This window comes from Peromyscus maniculatus, chromosome 9 (genome assembly GCF_049852395.1).
Source record: "Peromyscus maniculatus bairdii isolate BWxNUB_F1_BW_parent chromosome 9, HU_Pman_BW_mat_3.1, whole genome shotgun sequence".
NCBI classification, from domain to species: Eukaryota; Metazoa; Chordata; class Mammalia; order Rodentia; family Cricetidae; genus Peromyscus; species Peromyscus maniculatus.
The window spans coordinates 40,696,533-40,710,464 of record NC_134860.1 but is presented as its reverse complement, the minus strand read 5'-3'; the positions used below and the strand labels follow the sequence as shown (position 1 = coordinate 40,710,464).

At 46.4% G+C, this 13,932-nt stretch overlaps 1 protein-coding gene across 2 annotated transcripts in view; it reads right to left on the bottom strand.

Annotated features, from left to right (window-relative positions):
* Positions 1-4,925, bottom strand: part of Gng2 (G protein subunit gamma 2) — a 102,281-nt gene extending 97,356 nt beyond the window's left edge. Inside the window, exon 1 of one of the 2 annotated variants that reach the window (XM_042284698.2) lies at positions 4,823-4,925. The gene's annotated coding sequence lies outside the window, so the exon portion shown is untranslated. Of the gene's footprint in view, positions 1-4,664; positions 4,786-4,822 lie in introns of those variants that run through there. The other variant, XM_042284697.2, reaches the window with a different exon arrangement.
* Between the last annotated feature and the right edge of the window lie 9,007 nt (positions 4,926-13,932).

Sequence of the window (13,932 nt, the reverse complement as noted above, 5' to 3'; positions counted from 1 at the left end):
AAGAAAGAAAGAAAAGAAAAAGGGGGAGAGGACTTTCAAGAAACAACTGCCTGCTGACAGAATGGCGGATCGCAAGGCGAAGCCTCAGCCTGCTTTCCAGGCCTCTCTCCTGCCTCGGAGACTAGCTAGGCCCCAGGACTGATCTGGAGCATGAAGGCCTGCCTCCAACTAGGCCTCGAGGGTGGAGGAATCAGTGAAGACGTGGCTGCTTCCGTCTCCCCTGGTCCTTTTGCTCATACTTGCCTAGAGATAAAAGGCTCCTCCTGCCTTACTTCAGACCTCCGCAGGAGAACAACTTCAAAGAAATGTGCAATCACCCCAAGATCACTGGACACCCTCTGCTGTTGAGTGTGTTGTTTGTGCAGAGTGTGTGCATGTTCATATGGGAGTGTGTGTGTGTGTGTGTGTGTGTGTGTGTGTGTGTGTGTAGTGGTGTGTGTGGTGTGGTGTGTGTGTATGTGGTGTGGAGTGTGGTGTGTGTGTGTGGTGTGGAATGTGGTGTGTATGTGTGGTGTGGAGTGTGTATGTGTGGAGTGTGTGTGTGGTGTGGAGTGTGTGTGGTGTGTGTGTGTGTGTGTGTGTGTGTGTGTGTGTGGTGTGTGTGTGGTGTGGAGTGTGTATGTGTGGAGTGTGTGTGTGGTGTGGAGTATGTGTGTGGTGTGTGTGTGGTGTGTGTGTGGTGTGTGTGTGTGGTATGTGGTGTGGAGTGTGTGTGTGGTGTGTGTGTGGTGTGTGTGTGTGGTGTGTGGTGTGGAGTGTGTGTGTGGAGTGTGTGGTATGTGTGGAGTGTGTGTGTGTGGTGTGTGGTGTGGAGTGTGTGTATGGTGTGTGTGTGTGTGTGTGTGTGTGTGTGCTGGAGGAGCCATCACTTTGGCTTCACATCCATGTCAAGCAGCTCACAACTTCCAGTAACTCCAGTTCCAGGAGGTCTGACCCCTTCTGGCTCCTATGGGCACTGTACTCACATTCACACACATATGCACACATGTATATAATTTTAAAGTAAAAAGCAAAAATTTTTAAAGGGAGAATCACATTCAAAATTGGAAAGTATTTGAATGAACATTTCTTCAAAGAAGATGCACCTGTGACCAAAAAGGAAATGGGAAGTGAAAATCATTGGGAAACCGTCGGCCACGCGGGATCCGCTCTTGCAAGATGGCATTGGGGTTACTTGAAGCGCTATGGCCATAGCCAGGAAAATGCAAGTCCACTCACAAAGAGAGTCCCCTGCCCACTCCATGGTGGTGATTATCCAAACAAATAAACAAAAGAAGCAACCGCAGGTGCCGGAGCTGGAACCACTGTCCCCTTCTGGTGGGATGTCAAATTGGGCAGCTGCTGTAGAAAACAGTACAGTGGTGCCTCAAAGCCTGAACACAGAAGCCAGGGACTCTATCCACCTCTATTCACAACAGCATTGTTCCTAATAGCCAAAAACCGGTCCAAGTATTCATTAAAGGATGAATGGAAAAACAGCATGTCATAGATATAAGTGATGGAAAGTTATTCAACCTAAAAAGGTAGGACATTCTGGTATGTGCTACAACATGGATGAACCCTGGGGACAATATAGAAGATGAATTAAGTTCATCACGAAACACTATGATTCCCTATCCATTAGGTTCTCCATCATATCCACGGAGAGAAAGTTGACAGCGTTTGACAGAGCCTGGAGTACAGCAGAAAAGGAGAATTACGATTTAGTATTTACTGACTTTCTGTTCTACAAGATTAAAAAGAGCCGGGCGGTGGTGGCACACGCCTTTTAATCCCAGCACTCAGAAGGCAGAAGCAGGCAGGTCTCTGTGAGTTCAAGGCCAGCCTCGTCTACAGAGTTCCAGAACAGCCAGAGGAGCTACATGGGAAAAATCTGTCTTGAAAAAAAAAAAAAAATCAAAAATAAATAAATAAAAAAGATGAAGAAGAATTGAGAAGGTGGATGGGTGGCAACATCAGTGTGACTGCAGAACTGCATGCTTGCATGTGAACGGAATGGGGCATTTTGTGTTATGAATATTCTTTTACGATAAAGAAATCTCTGTTCTCAGAGGCAACGGCAGAGACCAAGACTAAGCCAACTTTTCCTTACGGTTACTACAGAAGAACACCATGACACCCCAGCATCTTTTTGTACCCGACACTCACTTTATCCACGCACCAAAGCAAAGGCTGCACCACATAAAACCCTGACTATGTGCTGTTACTCCTTCTTCACGGGGGATCAACTACGTTCCCCAGTGGCTGTCCTGAGCCATGTCGGAAGGAGCATGGCAGGGCCCAGGCACACCGTTCTGCTCCACAGCCTGCTTTCTTGGCGCGTGCGTTACCATAGTGCTCTCTTTGCCTCACGCTGATGGACCTCTTGTGAACAGGTTTTCTGCTTTTAGACTTACAGGTCGGCCCTGCCTTCTGCAGCAGACTAAAAAAGTTGTTATTCGGCTAAACACATCACTATATATACCCATCACACGAGGCCCAGGGCTGGCCATAAAATAACGAGTCATGTTTCCATTCAGTCATGGACCATATGTCAGAAAGAGGGGGTGGGGGAAAGCACGTACAATTAAAATGTCGGTGTTTGTCCCTTCCTTCTAGAGCCACTGAATACCCTGGGCAAAAGAATGCCTGTTAGTATTCCAAACAGCCAGAAGAGTGGGAATAGTCTCATTGTGCAATAGAGAAGCATGTCCATCTGTTTCTTGCTTAAGAAAGAACCCTGCCTTTTATCCTTACTGATCTGCTGTTCCTCACTCACATTCTGCCTCAAGCTGGAATTTCACAATTAAGGAAATGTTTTGTGCTGGGTAGAAAATAAGCACCTCTTAGTTGTTTTCAGAAAGGTAGCAGGGGGTCCCTGGATTCTACTCTGCCTACTGGCCAAGGTTTCATCGTCTCAGTCTCTTGTGAGACACAGGGTGGGGTGGGATGGGTGTGTAACACATTTTCTAGACATCCCCAAACAAAGCAGGGTGTTGGCATCGTATGGGAAGGGCAGGCTGTAGATGATCTGGATAGAAGGAATGTCCCAGCCTCCACATAACCCAAAGGCCCAGTTTTTTATTTCATTTAGAGACACACAGCCGGATCACCAGGCTAGGTCTAGCCTGGGCCCCATCCGGAAGATCGGTGCTACATATTTTACTTTAGGATACAATGGGGACTGTGGAACCCTGACACGATTTGATTTGATTAAATTCAAGGAAGCCTTCCCAAGAGCCCCATGGTTACAGCAACTCCTACACACTCAGGAAAATAGAGATTTATTTCTTTGGTGCCCATGAACGCTTCCTGTCTCAGAAAATGCACTGCTACTCTGCAAAGTCAGAGAAACTAAATTAATTTCATAACGATAACAAAACAGAACAGAATCCCAATCATATGGCTCCTTCAACTGATAATAGTGTTATCTCAAAAGTATGTACTTTGTCAATTGGTATATTTGGTTTTTTAAAAAAATGTATTTTAATAATTCCTGAGTATCCAAACGTGCCATTGTATTGTTTTCATTCTAGCACCCGAGGTTCCTTCTTTGTTTTGAAAAATTATCTCCTTTCACTACATAAAAAGTTTAAAAAATAATTTTAATCAATGCTCTCTTGTGCATAACCACACACTTTCTGTTGAAGATATTTTTAAATTATGCCACAATTTATTAAACTGTTTATCCTACATATTCTGCCAAAGAAAACTCACAATCTCCATTCAAGCCCGTTAGACCTCTTTATTGCACTTTTACATGTATCATTCATAAACCGAAAGAGTTACCATTACCAGTCCCAGACCCGTTATCAGCATCCACTGCTGGGGAAAAATTACCGAATAAAAATTGTGTTCTGATTATATTACTTCAGTGTACAGCATACACAGACAAGGAGACAAACCAGCTCACTTTGATATTATCTCTCTGTCTGGAATAACAATCGCTTCGATCTAGAGATGAATAAATCCACACAGGCATAGAATCCTGCATTCACACACCGGTATCCGATTTGGGGCAAGTTACCGTCCCTAGTCGGTCCTTTGGATAAGGATGCAACTTCAGGGTAAGACCTACTGACAAACCCACTCTGAGGTTAGTTACCCTGCAAGGAAGGAGCTGCACAGAGCACAGAGCAGAGAGGAAGACACTGGTTCCTTAGTGGTAAATACTGCCCGTCCCTCACTCGAGAAATCTGAGCCTTTGTTGGTTTAAAAAACAAAAAACACTATGCACAAAAGGACCCAATCTCCCCAAAGCCAAACCACAGCCATAATGTTGGAAAGAAGACGGCCCAGCGATATATAATATGAACGTGCTTAACGTCTTTCACTACTTACACCCCAAAACAAGGGACTGCCACGCTCGGTTGCCCAGACTGCAGCTACACAGCCCTGCCTGACTCCCGGGCCAGCTAAGCAAACCACTTCTTACATTCAGCGTGTTTTCCTAAACACTGAGGGTGGTTCCCCGCTCCCTAAACAAAATGTGTCACAAATCTGACCATCCTTCTCGGAAAAAAAAATAAAGAAAGAAAGCTAAAAACCGCACCTGAATCACCCCACACACACACCAAAGCCTGGAGCAATGTCCCTCGCTTCCCTAAGAAATCCACCCTAAAACCCACAGGCACGGTCATTTTATCTCTATTCAAAAGGAGCTACATGGAAAACGTGTCCTTTACCTTGCTTGGCTCCCGAGGCTTGGTTAGAGAGCAGCTTCCCCTGGCGGAGCTGATGGGTGGTGAGCTCGGCCCGCCCAGCCCAGCCCAGCCCAGCCCAGCGCAGCCCAGCCCAGCCCAGCCCAGCCCAGCCCAGCCCCGCCGTAGTAGGAGTTGCCCACCGAGCGGCGTCGAGTGTCTGTGTAGCAGCCGCTGCAGCCCAGGCGTGAGTCCCCACCCAGCTTTGTCTTCAATCATCATTTCTACAGGAAGCAGCGCATCTCCCACTTCCTCCTCTCTTAGTACCGGCTAGCAAGCCAGCTTTCTTGTTTGCCTCGCACTCCACTGAAAGGGCTTCCTCTAAGTCGCTTTGCCTGCTGCTGATAGTAATTTGGCTCTAATCCCCTGGACCCCTTTGTTCCAGCGGCCCTCCACCCCCACATCCCTACGGCACTGTTTTCTTTCCCTGTCTCATTCCCTAGCCCTCATCTCCCACCCACAGAGTGCCTCAGTGGGTCTCCTTCTCAACACCTAAGCTGCATTCTCAATTCTGAACTACAGCTGCTGTTTATTGGGTCTGTGGCCCCCACCAGGCTCTAGTCCTGAGATCCCGGGCCAGACTCCACAGCTCCTTCTGCTTGATGGCCGATCCGCATTCCGGGCTAGCTCGCAGCTTCTTGCTGCCGAGTTTTTCCTTTGCGGCCAACCTTCCCGGAGCTTCATTTCCCCAAGGTCTCCCTACCACTGAGATTTTATTTAACCCATATGCTGAGAAAATAATGGCCCCACAGGACTTCTTCTGGGACATGGGAGCTAAGCCAAGTCCTGCAACGCTGAGGTAGGCTGAACAGTGAAAACAGGCTGCAAAGAGCGTGAATGGAGGGAGTGAGGAGGTCCTGAATGGCCTGGATTCCCATCCTAGAAACAGATCCCCTCCTCCACCACCCACGCATATACTGGTAGGACTGAGAGGGTCTTCATGGCCTCCTGTCCTCTTCATGGCTGGTGTCATGGGTCAAGGTAGAACCCACAGGCAGTCTGTCCTCCAGAGTTAGAATCTGAGCTGTCATCCCTGCCTGTGAATTTTAACAAATGACTTAACTTCTATGTGCCTCAGTTTCCCCACTTGCAAAATAGAGATGATTATACCATATTTCACAGTGGAAAAATCTGAGAACTAAAAAAGACCAGACACATGGTGCACCGTTATAGTTCCAGGAAGAGAAGAACTATTCAATACATACTAGTGCATATTATTTAGAGGAGCTTGAAACTCAGATGTGACAAGTGACCTGAACAGCCAAACCAGAACCAGTATTTGTTCCCCTGGCTTCCCCTACAGTTGATGCTCACGGTAACAATATACCCAAGGCTTGAGTCATTCTCTCTTTTGATTAAGGAAGCTACAGTTTAAACACCGGCAGGGTGGGAGGGGGGGGTGGGAGAGTGGGTCCTTGTTCCAGAAGGGAGGTGATGCTGTACCAGCCGGATGTGGTAGACAAGAGAATCACAGAGAGCTCAAGGCTTCCCTGGCTGACACTGTGAGATCTTGTCTCAAGTGTAAATAATAAATCAGCAAATCCTCCCTCAGAAGCAGGACCCTTCCCAAGCATTGGAAGTAGTCTGCAACTGTATTTTTAAGGTCCTATCCTACCTTCATCCCCCAGCAAGGAAAGTGACAGGATCATTAGAAATCTAGGATTGATTCAGGCTCATCAAGTGAGCCTTCTAGCACACCTTGGGGACCACAGCCTGTCATCCTGGCAGGTACAGAATTTAATCTCCCTTCCCTGTTGTTTTGATTTCAGGTTCCATGAAGTTTCCTGGAAATCTTTTTATTGTAAGGGACCCTGACGTGGAAAGTTGTTGGGTTTTTGTTGGTTTCCATGTGGAAGCTGAGGAACCACCTCTGAAGTAACAGCAAGTAGGAGTGCTCTGCTAGAAGATGGGACAAAGGTCCAGTGTCACACGGGTTATCACAAAGCCAAGAAGCCTGATGCCAAAGGTTACCAGAGACGTCTAATGTAAATTATACACACACACACACACACACACACACACACACACACACACACACACACTTACATAATTACAACACACATATGTAATGTATATATATAACACAGATACATGATGCTAAGCCTAAGAAAAATTAAAAGCATGCTTTTAAAGATTGGGGGGAAAAAACGAAGAATTTGGTCATTTTTAGACCAGTTGAATCTAGCATTAGCTATGGATTCAGGTAGATCTTTACTTTGAATCCTTTCTATCTATCTGTCTGTCTATCTATCTATCTATCTATCTATCTATCTATCTATCTATCTATCTACCTACCTATCTATCCGTCCATCCATGAGAAAGGGGTTGATACTTGTGTGTAAGCTTTTATAAGAAAATCTCTTTTGATCAATGAATCACTCGGAATCAGCCCTGCTACCTTCTAATCCATCCTTTCATCTCTGGTCATAAAGCTCACAGTAGATTGAGCTGCCCAGTCCCAGAGAGGTCAACCAAACTCCTCAAAGTAAAAAGTCAGATTTTAAGATCTTTCCCTTCCTGTCATTGGCCTCATTGCTTCCAGCTAGTTCTAGCAGTTTCTTTTTTTTTCTTCTTCAGGAGACAGAAGACAAGGGTGGGTGTGTAGCTCAGCCAGGAGAAGAGATTAACCCAGTTTAGTTTAACTCAAACACAAGCATAGGAAGTCCTGACACCAGATCTCTAAAGTATCCATTTCACAGGGACCATGGTACCATTTTACCTTACGTGAAATGTTTGTGCCGTCAATTGTCAGACGCAAGCTGCCTTGCATACATTAGATCAATACAGGGACAGACTGAAAACAGCCCTAACGTCCACCACTGTCCTTGTTTGCAGAAATTAATCGCTTGTTGCATTTCTCACATGTATCTGATAGTGGGAGCTGATGAGGACATCATTTTAGCCTGATGTCTGTCCTGCATTTTTGAGCATTCTGGCTAGAAGATTCTAGACGTTACTTTCACCCGAAGCCTATTCCTCTTTCTATATTCTCCATTTCCTTTAATGATGCACATCAACCAGTTGTACACACAGTATTAGGATGGCCCCAGACCCCTTTCTTTGCTATTTCGAAGTAAGTCAGTCTTTGGTTGCTGCCTCCAAATTATCTCCTTACTCACTGTGATCCTTTCTCTCCCCTGCCACCACCTTCTGTCCCCACTGCTCGGGTTTCCCGTGTGACTGCAATGTCCCTACTATGTGCTGCAATGTCCCAAATATGTACTTCTACCTCCAGCCATTCTTCTAAGCCATCCTCCCCAGAATTACAGTTCCAAGAAGAGTTGATCACTACACCGCCCCGTTTTCATTCCCCCCTTTCTGCCCTCCCCAGGGCTTAGGAGACACAGGCCCTGAACCTCTTTGCACAGCACACAAGACCCTACATGATGTCACCTGTCCACACTCCAGCCTCATTGTCTCTTTCTATCCCATGTCTGCCATCCCAGTGGGTGAGTGGTAGAGCCTGCTTCCGCCCACACCTCTGTACCTTGACACCTACCATCCCTGTCTCCACACACACCCTCCCTCATCCTTCTCCCCATGCAGTCTGGAAAGCCCCTGTTTATCATTCAAGACAGCCTTTCCTAAAGGCCTTTTGTGATGGCTAACTTTTGTTATCAACCTGACTGGGTTTCAAATCACCCCAGGAGACATCTCAGGATGTGCCTGTGAAGGTGTTTCCCGGGGTGCCTCACTGAGGGAGGGAGATGCACCCAAAATGTGGGGAGCACCATTCCCTAGGATGGGAGCCCAGACTGAATTAGAAGGGGAAAGGCAGAAGGCTGGCTGAGGTCCAACTCTCACATCTTCCTGCTTCCCGTGGCCAGATGCTGCATACTTCCTCCACCATGTGCTGTCCCAACCATGACAGATGACACCCTCTAAATGTGAACCACGATAGACCCTCCTTCCTGGAGTTGCTTTTGTCGAGTATTTTGTCAGAGCAGTAAGAAAAGAAAAAAAAATTACATATATCCATATATCCATCCATCCATCCCCTGGCCATGTAAGCAGAGCGGGTTCTCTCCTTTGTGAGGCATTCTGCCTTGCTGCTTCAACACTGGTTGTTTCAGTGCTCATCTGCTGTATGCCTGTCTTGCCCCTCTGGTTTGGGTCCCTTTGTTTTTTCTTAACCAATGTAGCAGGTAGTTCATAGATGTCTGTGTATTGAGCAAACAACAACTGTAGCAGAAAGTCTCAAGCTTTTGTATTTCTTGGGGTACCTTGAAGGGGGCGTGGGTGGGAAGAAAGTCCAAAATGAGAGCTTGGCCAGAGTGTAAAGAAACAACCCCACCCCCTGCAGAAAACCAAATTCTGAATATTCGCTGAGGCCGCATACCTGACAGAAGCAATTTAAGGTATGAGAGATTCTGCCTTATGGTCGGGGATATAGTCTATCTTCATGGGGACATGGTGGCTGAAGTGACTGGGTGCCTGGAGGCAGGACCTTGCCATGCAGCTTGTTCACATTTTGGTGGATTGTCATAATCCAACTACTTCCCATCAGCCTGGAACCAAGCCTTCAACACATCAGACTTTGAGGAGACACTGGAGATACCAGTCACAATGAGGTTATTCTGACTAGCCAGCGTCTCCAGAGTGTCCAGTACCTAGAAAGCACAGTAGGCATTAAATCTTTGCTACGTGGATGAACAAAGAACCCCAGAAATAACAGAGACTATTTATCATATTAAGTAAATGATGGAATTTAGTATGGATTAGACTCACAGCTTCTAGGCTAACAGGATGGCTCAGTGGGTAGAACTGAGATGAACTTGGCCATGCAAGCCCAACCACCTTGAGCTCAATCTCTGGAACCCACATAAAGGTAAAAGAAGAGAACCAGCTCCCAGAGTTGTCCTCTGATACCCACACAAGCACTGGGGCAGGTACACACTCATGTGTACCCCACGCCCCACATACACACACCACTATTACCACTGCTAACCATAGTAACCACAATTGTCAAAGCTCCTGGATATGGTGTTGAGGTGAAGGGTTGCTGGTGAGGACTTCGGTGTCTGGCGTGCAGCAATGAATCTGTGGTCACGGCATCAGGTCGTACCTTTTGATACTAGACTGTCTCCCTCACCCAAAGGAAATTGCTTCATACCCTGAGGGACTGGTTTCTCCCCACTTGGTGCCTGGAAAGTGGTTCATCTACAGGTGCTTTTGGGGACTGACGGGGAGAAACCTATCCTTGCACAGATAGATGGGTGTGTCGACCCTGAGGCTGCCACCATGTTTGGATCCATCAACTGGAGTAACTCCCTGGTGCCCATGAAGACATGCTTCTCACACTGTGAGCTCTTGTCTCCTGGTATCAGTAACTGAGAGTCAGCAATCTTCCACAGCTTGTCTGTCCTGCAAAGGACAAGACATTCCCCCAGGTACTGTTGGCATATTTCGAGAAGGACAAGAAGGATTTGTCTCCTGAAGACCTACTTTAAAATAAAATCTCCAAAAAGATAACTCAAAGACAGGCATACAAACAAAACCCAATTTCATGTGTTCTTATTTTTTTTAAAAGATTTATTTATTTATTATGTTTACAATGAGTGTTTAGCCTGCAGGCCAGAAGAGGGCACCAGATCTCATTGTAGATGGTTGTGAGCCACCATGTGGTTGATGGGAATTGAACTCAGGACCACTGGAAGAACAGCCAGTGTTCTTAACCTCTGAGCCATCTCTCCAGCCCTCATGTGTTCTTATTTTAAGAGGGAGAAAGGTAAACAGTTGCTTCTAAAATTCAGGACCTCCTCTTACCTGAGACAAAACAACACACTTTTATTTATTTATTTATTTATTTATTTATTTATTTATTTATTTATTTATTTATTTTTGGTTTTGGTTTTTTGAGACAGGGTTCTCTGTATAGCTTTGGAGCTTGTCCTGGAACTCACTCTGTAGACCAGACTGACCTCAAACTCACAGAGATCTGCCTGCCTCTGCCTCCCAAGTGCTGGGATTAAAGGCATGCACCACCATTGCCTAGTAACAATACACTTTTCAAATGAAAGTAGAAGAAACTGAGGAGGGAAAATAGACAACATGTAACAGCCTCTAAAAGGGGGCTCAGACAAAACTGAATTCACCCAAGAGTATTACTTCACTCTTTAGGTGAGAAGGAAGAAAATAAATTCAGTTTAAAAGGAATGGAAATATTGCTGGAATTAGTCATTTAGTAGCACTTGCTTTTTCTCTAAAACTGGATATAATTATATATTCAAACATGCAAATACTTATTAAGAACTTGCTAAGGAACAAAATAGAATATGTCACTTGTTTCACGAAGTTTATGCGATCAAAGGGAACCAACAAAGAAAATGGTTAACAGATAAATATATATCGTGTATCATTAAACCTTGTGAAGGAAAATAAAACAGTAAAGGGACAGAGTGGCATGAACACATGCTCTATTTTAAGGAAGACGGTCTTCAAAGCATGCTGGCTGTGCTGATTTTTTTCTTTGATCTTTCTCTTCCCCCGCTCTTTCTAATCCATCCCCTAGTTTTCTTTGCTCTGTTCTCTGCCTACAGACTCTTCAAGATGGGTCTTCTATCCTGGCCATTCTTGTCCCTTTCTATTCACACTTGCATTGAACTTACCTATGAGACTTACACGTGTAAGCCACAAAATGTACAACAGCTCCCACCGTGGCCTCTCAGATCGACCAGTCAGAGGCCCTGGGTGTCATGTTCTGAGGGCACTCAGGCAGCCAGCCCTGTGGAGAGAGAAAGGATCTTAGATCCCCTGTCAAGAGCCCGCAGCGCCCTGATAATCTTGTAAGTGAGCCATCTTGGGAGGAGACTCTCCAATCGGGGCAAGCTTTCAAATAACTGGCATTCTGACTGGATAGCATTAGGTGAGAAGGGGCTGGAAGTACAAAGATGAGCTCCCAAATTCCTGACCCACAGAAACAATGAAAAATAGTTGATGTCCCGCTCCTGTGTTAGGGAAAGTCATGGTGCGCTAACTCTCTATCACTCTTTCTGCCTCTGCCTTTCCGTCTGTGTTTGGCCAATGGGCAGGAGTGAGGTCAGCATGTCCCTTACCACATTGCTTTGGTTCTGATTTCCTTCCGCAAAAGCCACAAGTCCTCTGGGCATGGCCACTGCTTCCAGGACTGCAGCTGTTTGTGATCCTGCAACCCTAGCTCCTTCAGGTCTTGGTTGTGGCGATGGATCTTGCTGTGGTTCCCTTAACCCTGCACACACCAATGTGACTAGTCCCTTCACTCTTGGGGGAAAAAATCGCCTGCCTTCTGTCTCCAGAGTAGAAATGAATGTTTTCCTGTAGGGGAGGCTCTCTGAATAGATAATGGGGGCGGGGGGAGGCTTCTCATTTCCAGGGCACAGTGTTCAACAAGCGTGAAGCCCCTGGGATCAGCAGATGTTTCCAAGGAGCACAGAAGAGTGAACATGGGTAAGGAATGCACAAGTGTGAGAGAGCTAGGGTGTGAGAATGGGACGTCATCAGGAGCCACATCGGAACAGGTTTGGTGGTCGAGGGCCGGTTAGTGAATGTGACGCTCAGCAGTGGGGCAGAGTGGGGGACAGGCTGGGCATGGCCTGGTCTGAATTGCCTGATAACACGAGAGTAAGGGTTTTCAAAAGGGAAGCTGTGCAAGTGCCATAGGGAGCTTTTTTTTTTTTTTTTTTTTAAGATTGTGCGAGCGTGGTTCAGGATGACAGATATTGAGGGCTCAGAGAAGAGAGTCAGGGTGTATTTTCAAAATAAGGTTGTGAGAATTTGCTGCTAAATTGGATGTGAGAGAAGGAGAGGAGGAGGAAGAAAGGTTCGAAGTGAATGATGGGTGGTGGAGCCCTGTGCAGAGATGGAAACAGAGGGGTGGGAAGTGAATGATGGGTGGTGGAGCCCTGTGCAGAGGTGGAAGCAGAGGGGTGGGAAGTGAATGATGGGTGGTGGAGCCCTGTGCAGAGATGGAAACAGAGGGGTGGGAAGTGAATGATGGGTGGTGGAGCCCTGTGCAGAGATGGAAGCAGAGGGGTGGGAGGGGACAGTTTGCAGAGGAGGAGGAAGTCAACAATTTCCTCCTCTCAGCTTGTAAGGGGGTAAAGAGCGACCTACTTTTTTTTTAAAGGAAGATGTTATTTTACAAGAAAAAGGCTTTTACAGCCACAGCGGTCCTATCTCTTGGCTTGTTCTAGTGTTGCCAATAAAAAAACTTTTAAAAGCAAATTATGTTTCCTCGACCTTAGAGTGCGATTGGACTCTTGATAATCTTCCTCTAAAAGTCACACCAGGAAATCCAGGAGGAAAGTCTGTGCCCAACGGGCGTCTAGACTCCTCTTTGTTACCAAACATAAATCTGCCTCATTTTCCTCATTGAAGAGCCTAATGACCAGGCTTATAAAAGAGACATCACCGTGCTTAGCCTTGTCCACTTTGAATTTGAAAGCTGATTATTCCGAACCCGGTGATCTTCAACCTTCCTAATGCTGCGACCCTTTAATACAGCTCCGCACGTTGTGGTGACTCCCAGCTACTCATCACTGTGATTTTGCTACTGTTATGAACTGTGATGTACATGTCTGATATGCAGGATATCTGAGATGTGACTCCTGTGAAAGGGTCATTTGATAACCCCTCCCTATCCGTCCTCCCCCCCCAACACACACACTGGTTGAGAACCGCTGTCCTTAATATATGTGACGGGAAAGAAGACTCAATGGACGCGTCTGTTTTTCTCAGGACTGTACCCCGAGCTCTGTTTCCGCAGCAACCATAAAAGTAAAGTGGTACCCCAGGCAACCAAGGTGAGCTTTCCGCAAGCAACAAGGCTTCCTGCCTCACTGGGCTAAGTGATCACAGACTTCCTTCAGCTGACTTGACTTGTCAGAGCCCTGTGTCCTGTGCAGAGGACACACACACACACACACACACACACACACACACACACACACACACACACACACACACACACACACACACACACACACACAAGCCTGTCCTGAGGCCAGAGTTTGGGGGTCTTTCTTCCTGCTTTCCTTCCTTCCTTCCTTCCTTCCTTCCTTCCTTCCTTCCTTCCTTCCTTCCTTCCTTCCTTCCTTCCTTCCCTTCTTTTCTTCCTTTTGCTTTCTTTTGGTTGCTGTATTCAGAATGACCTTTGTCTAAAAATTCTGTAGGCTTCCAACAAGGGACACAGCCTACTGTGATAAATGGACCTTTCCCTTCCCCCACTCTGGTTACCAAGGCAACGCCAATGACTGATTTCCTGGTTGCCATGTGA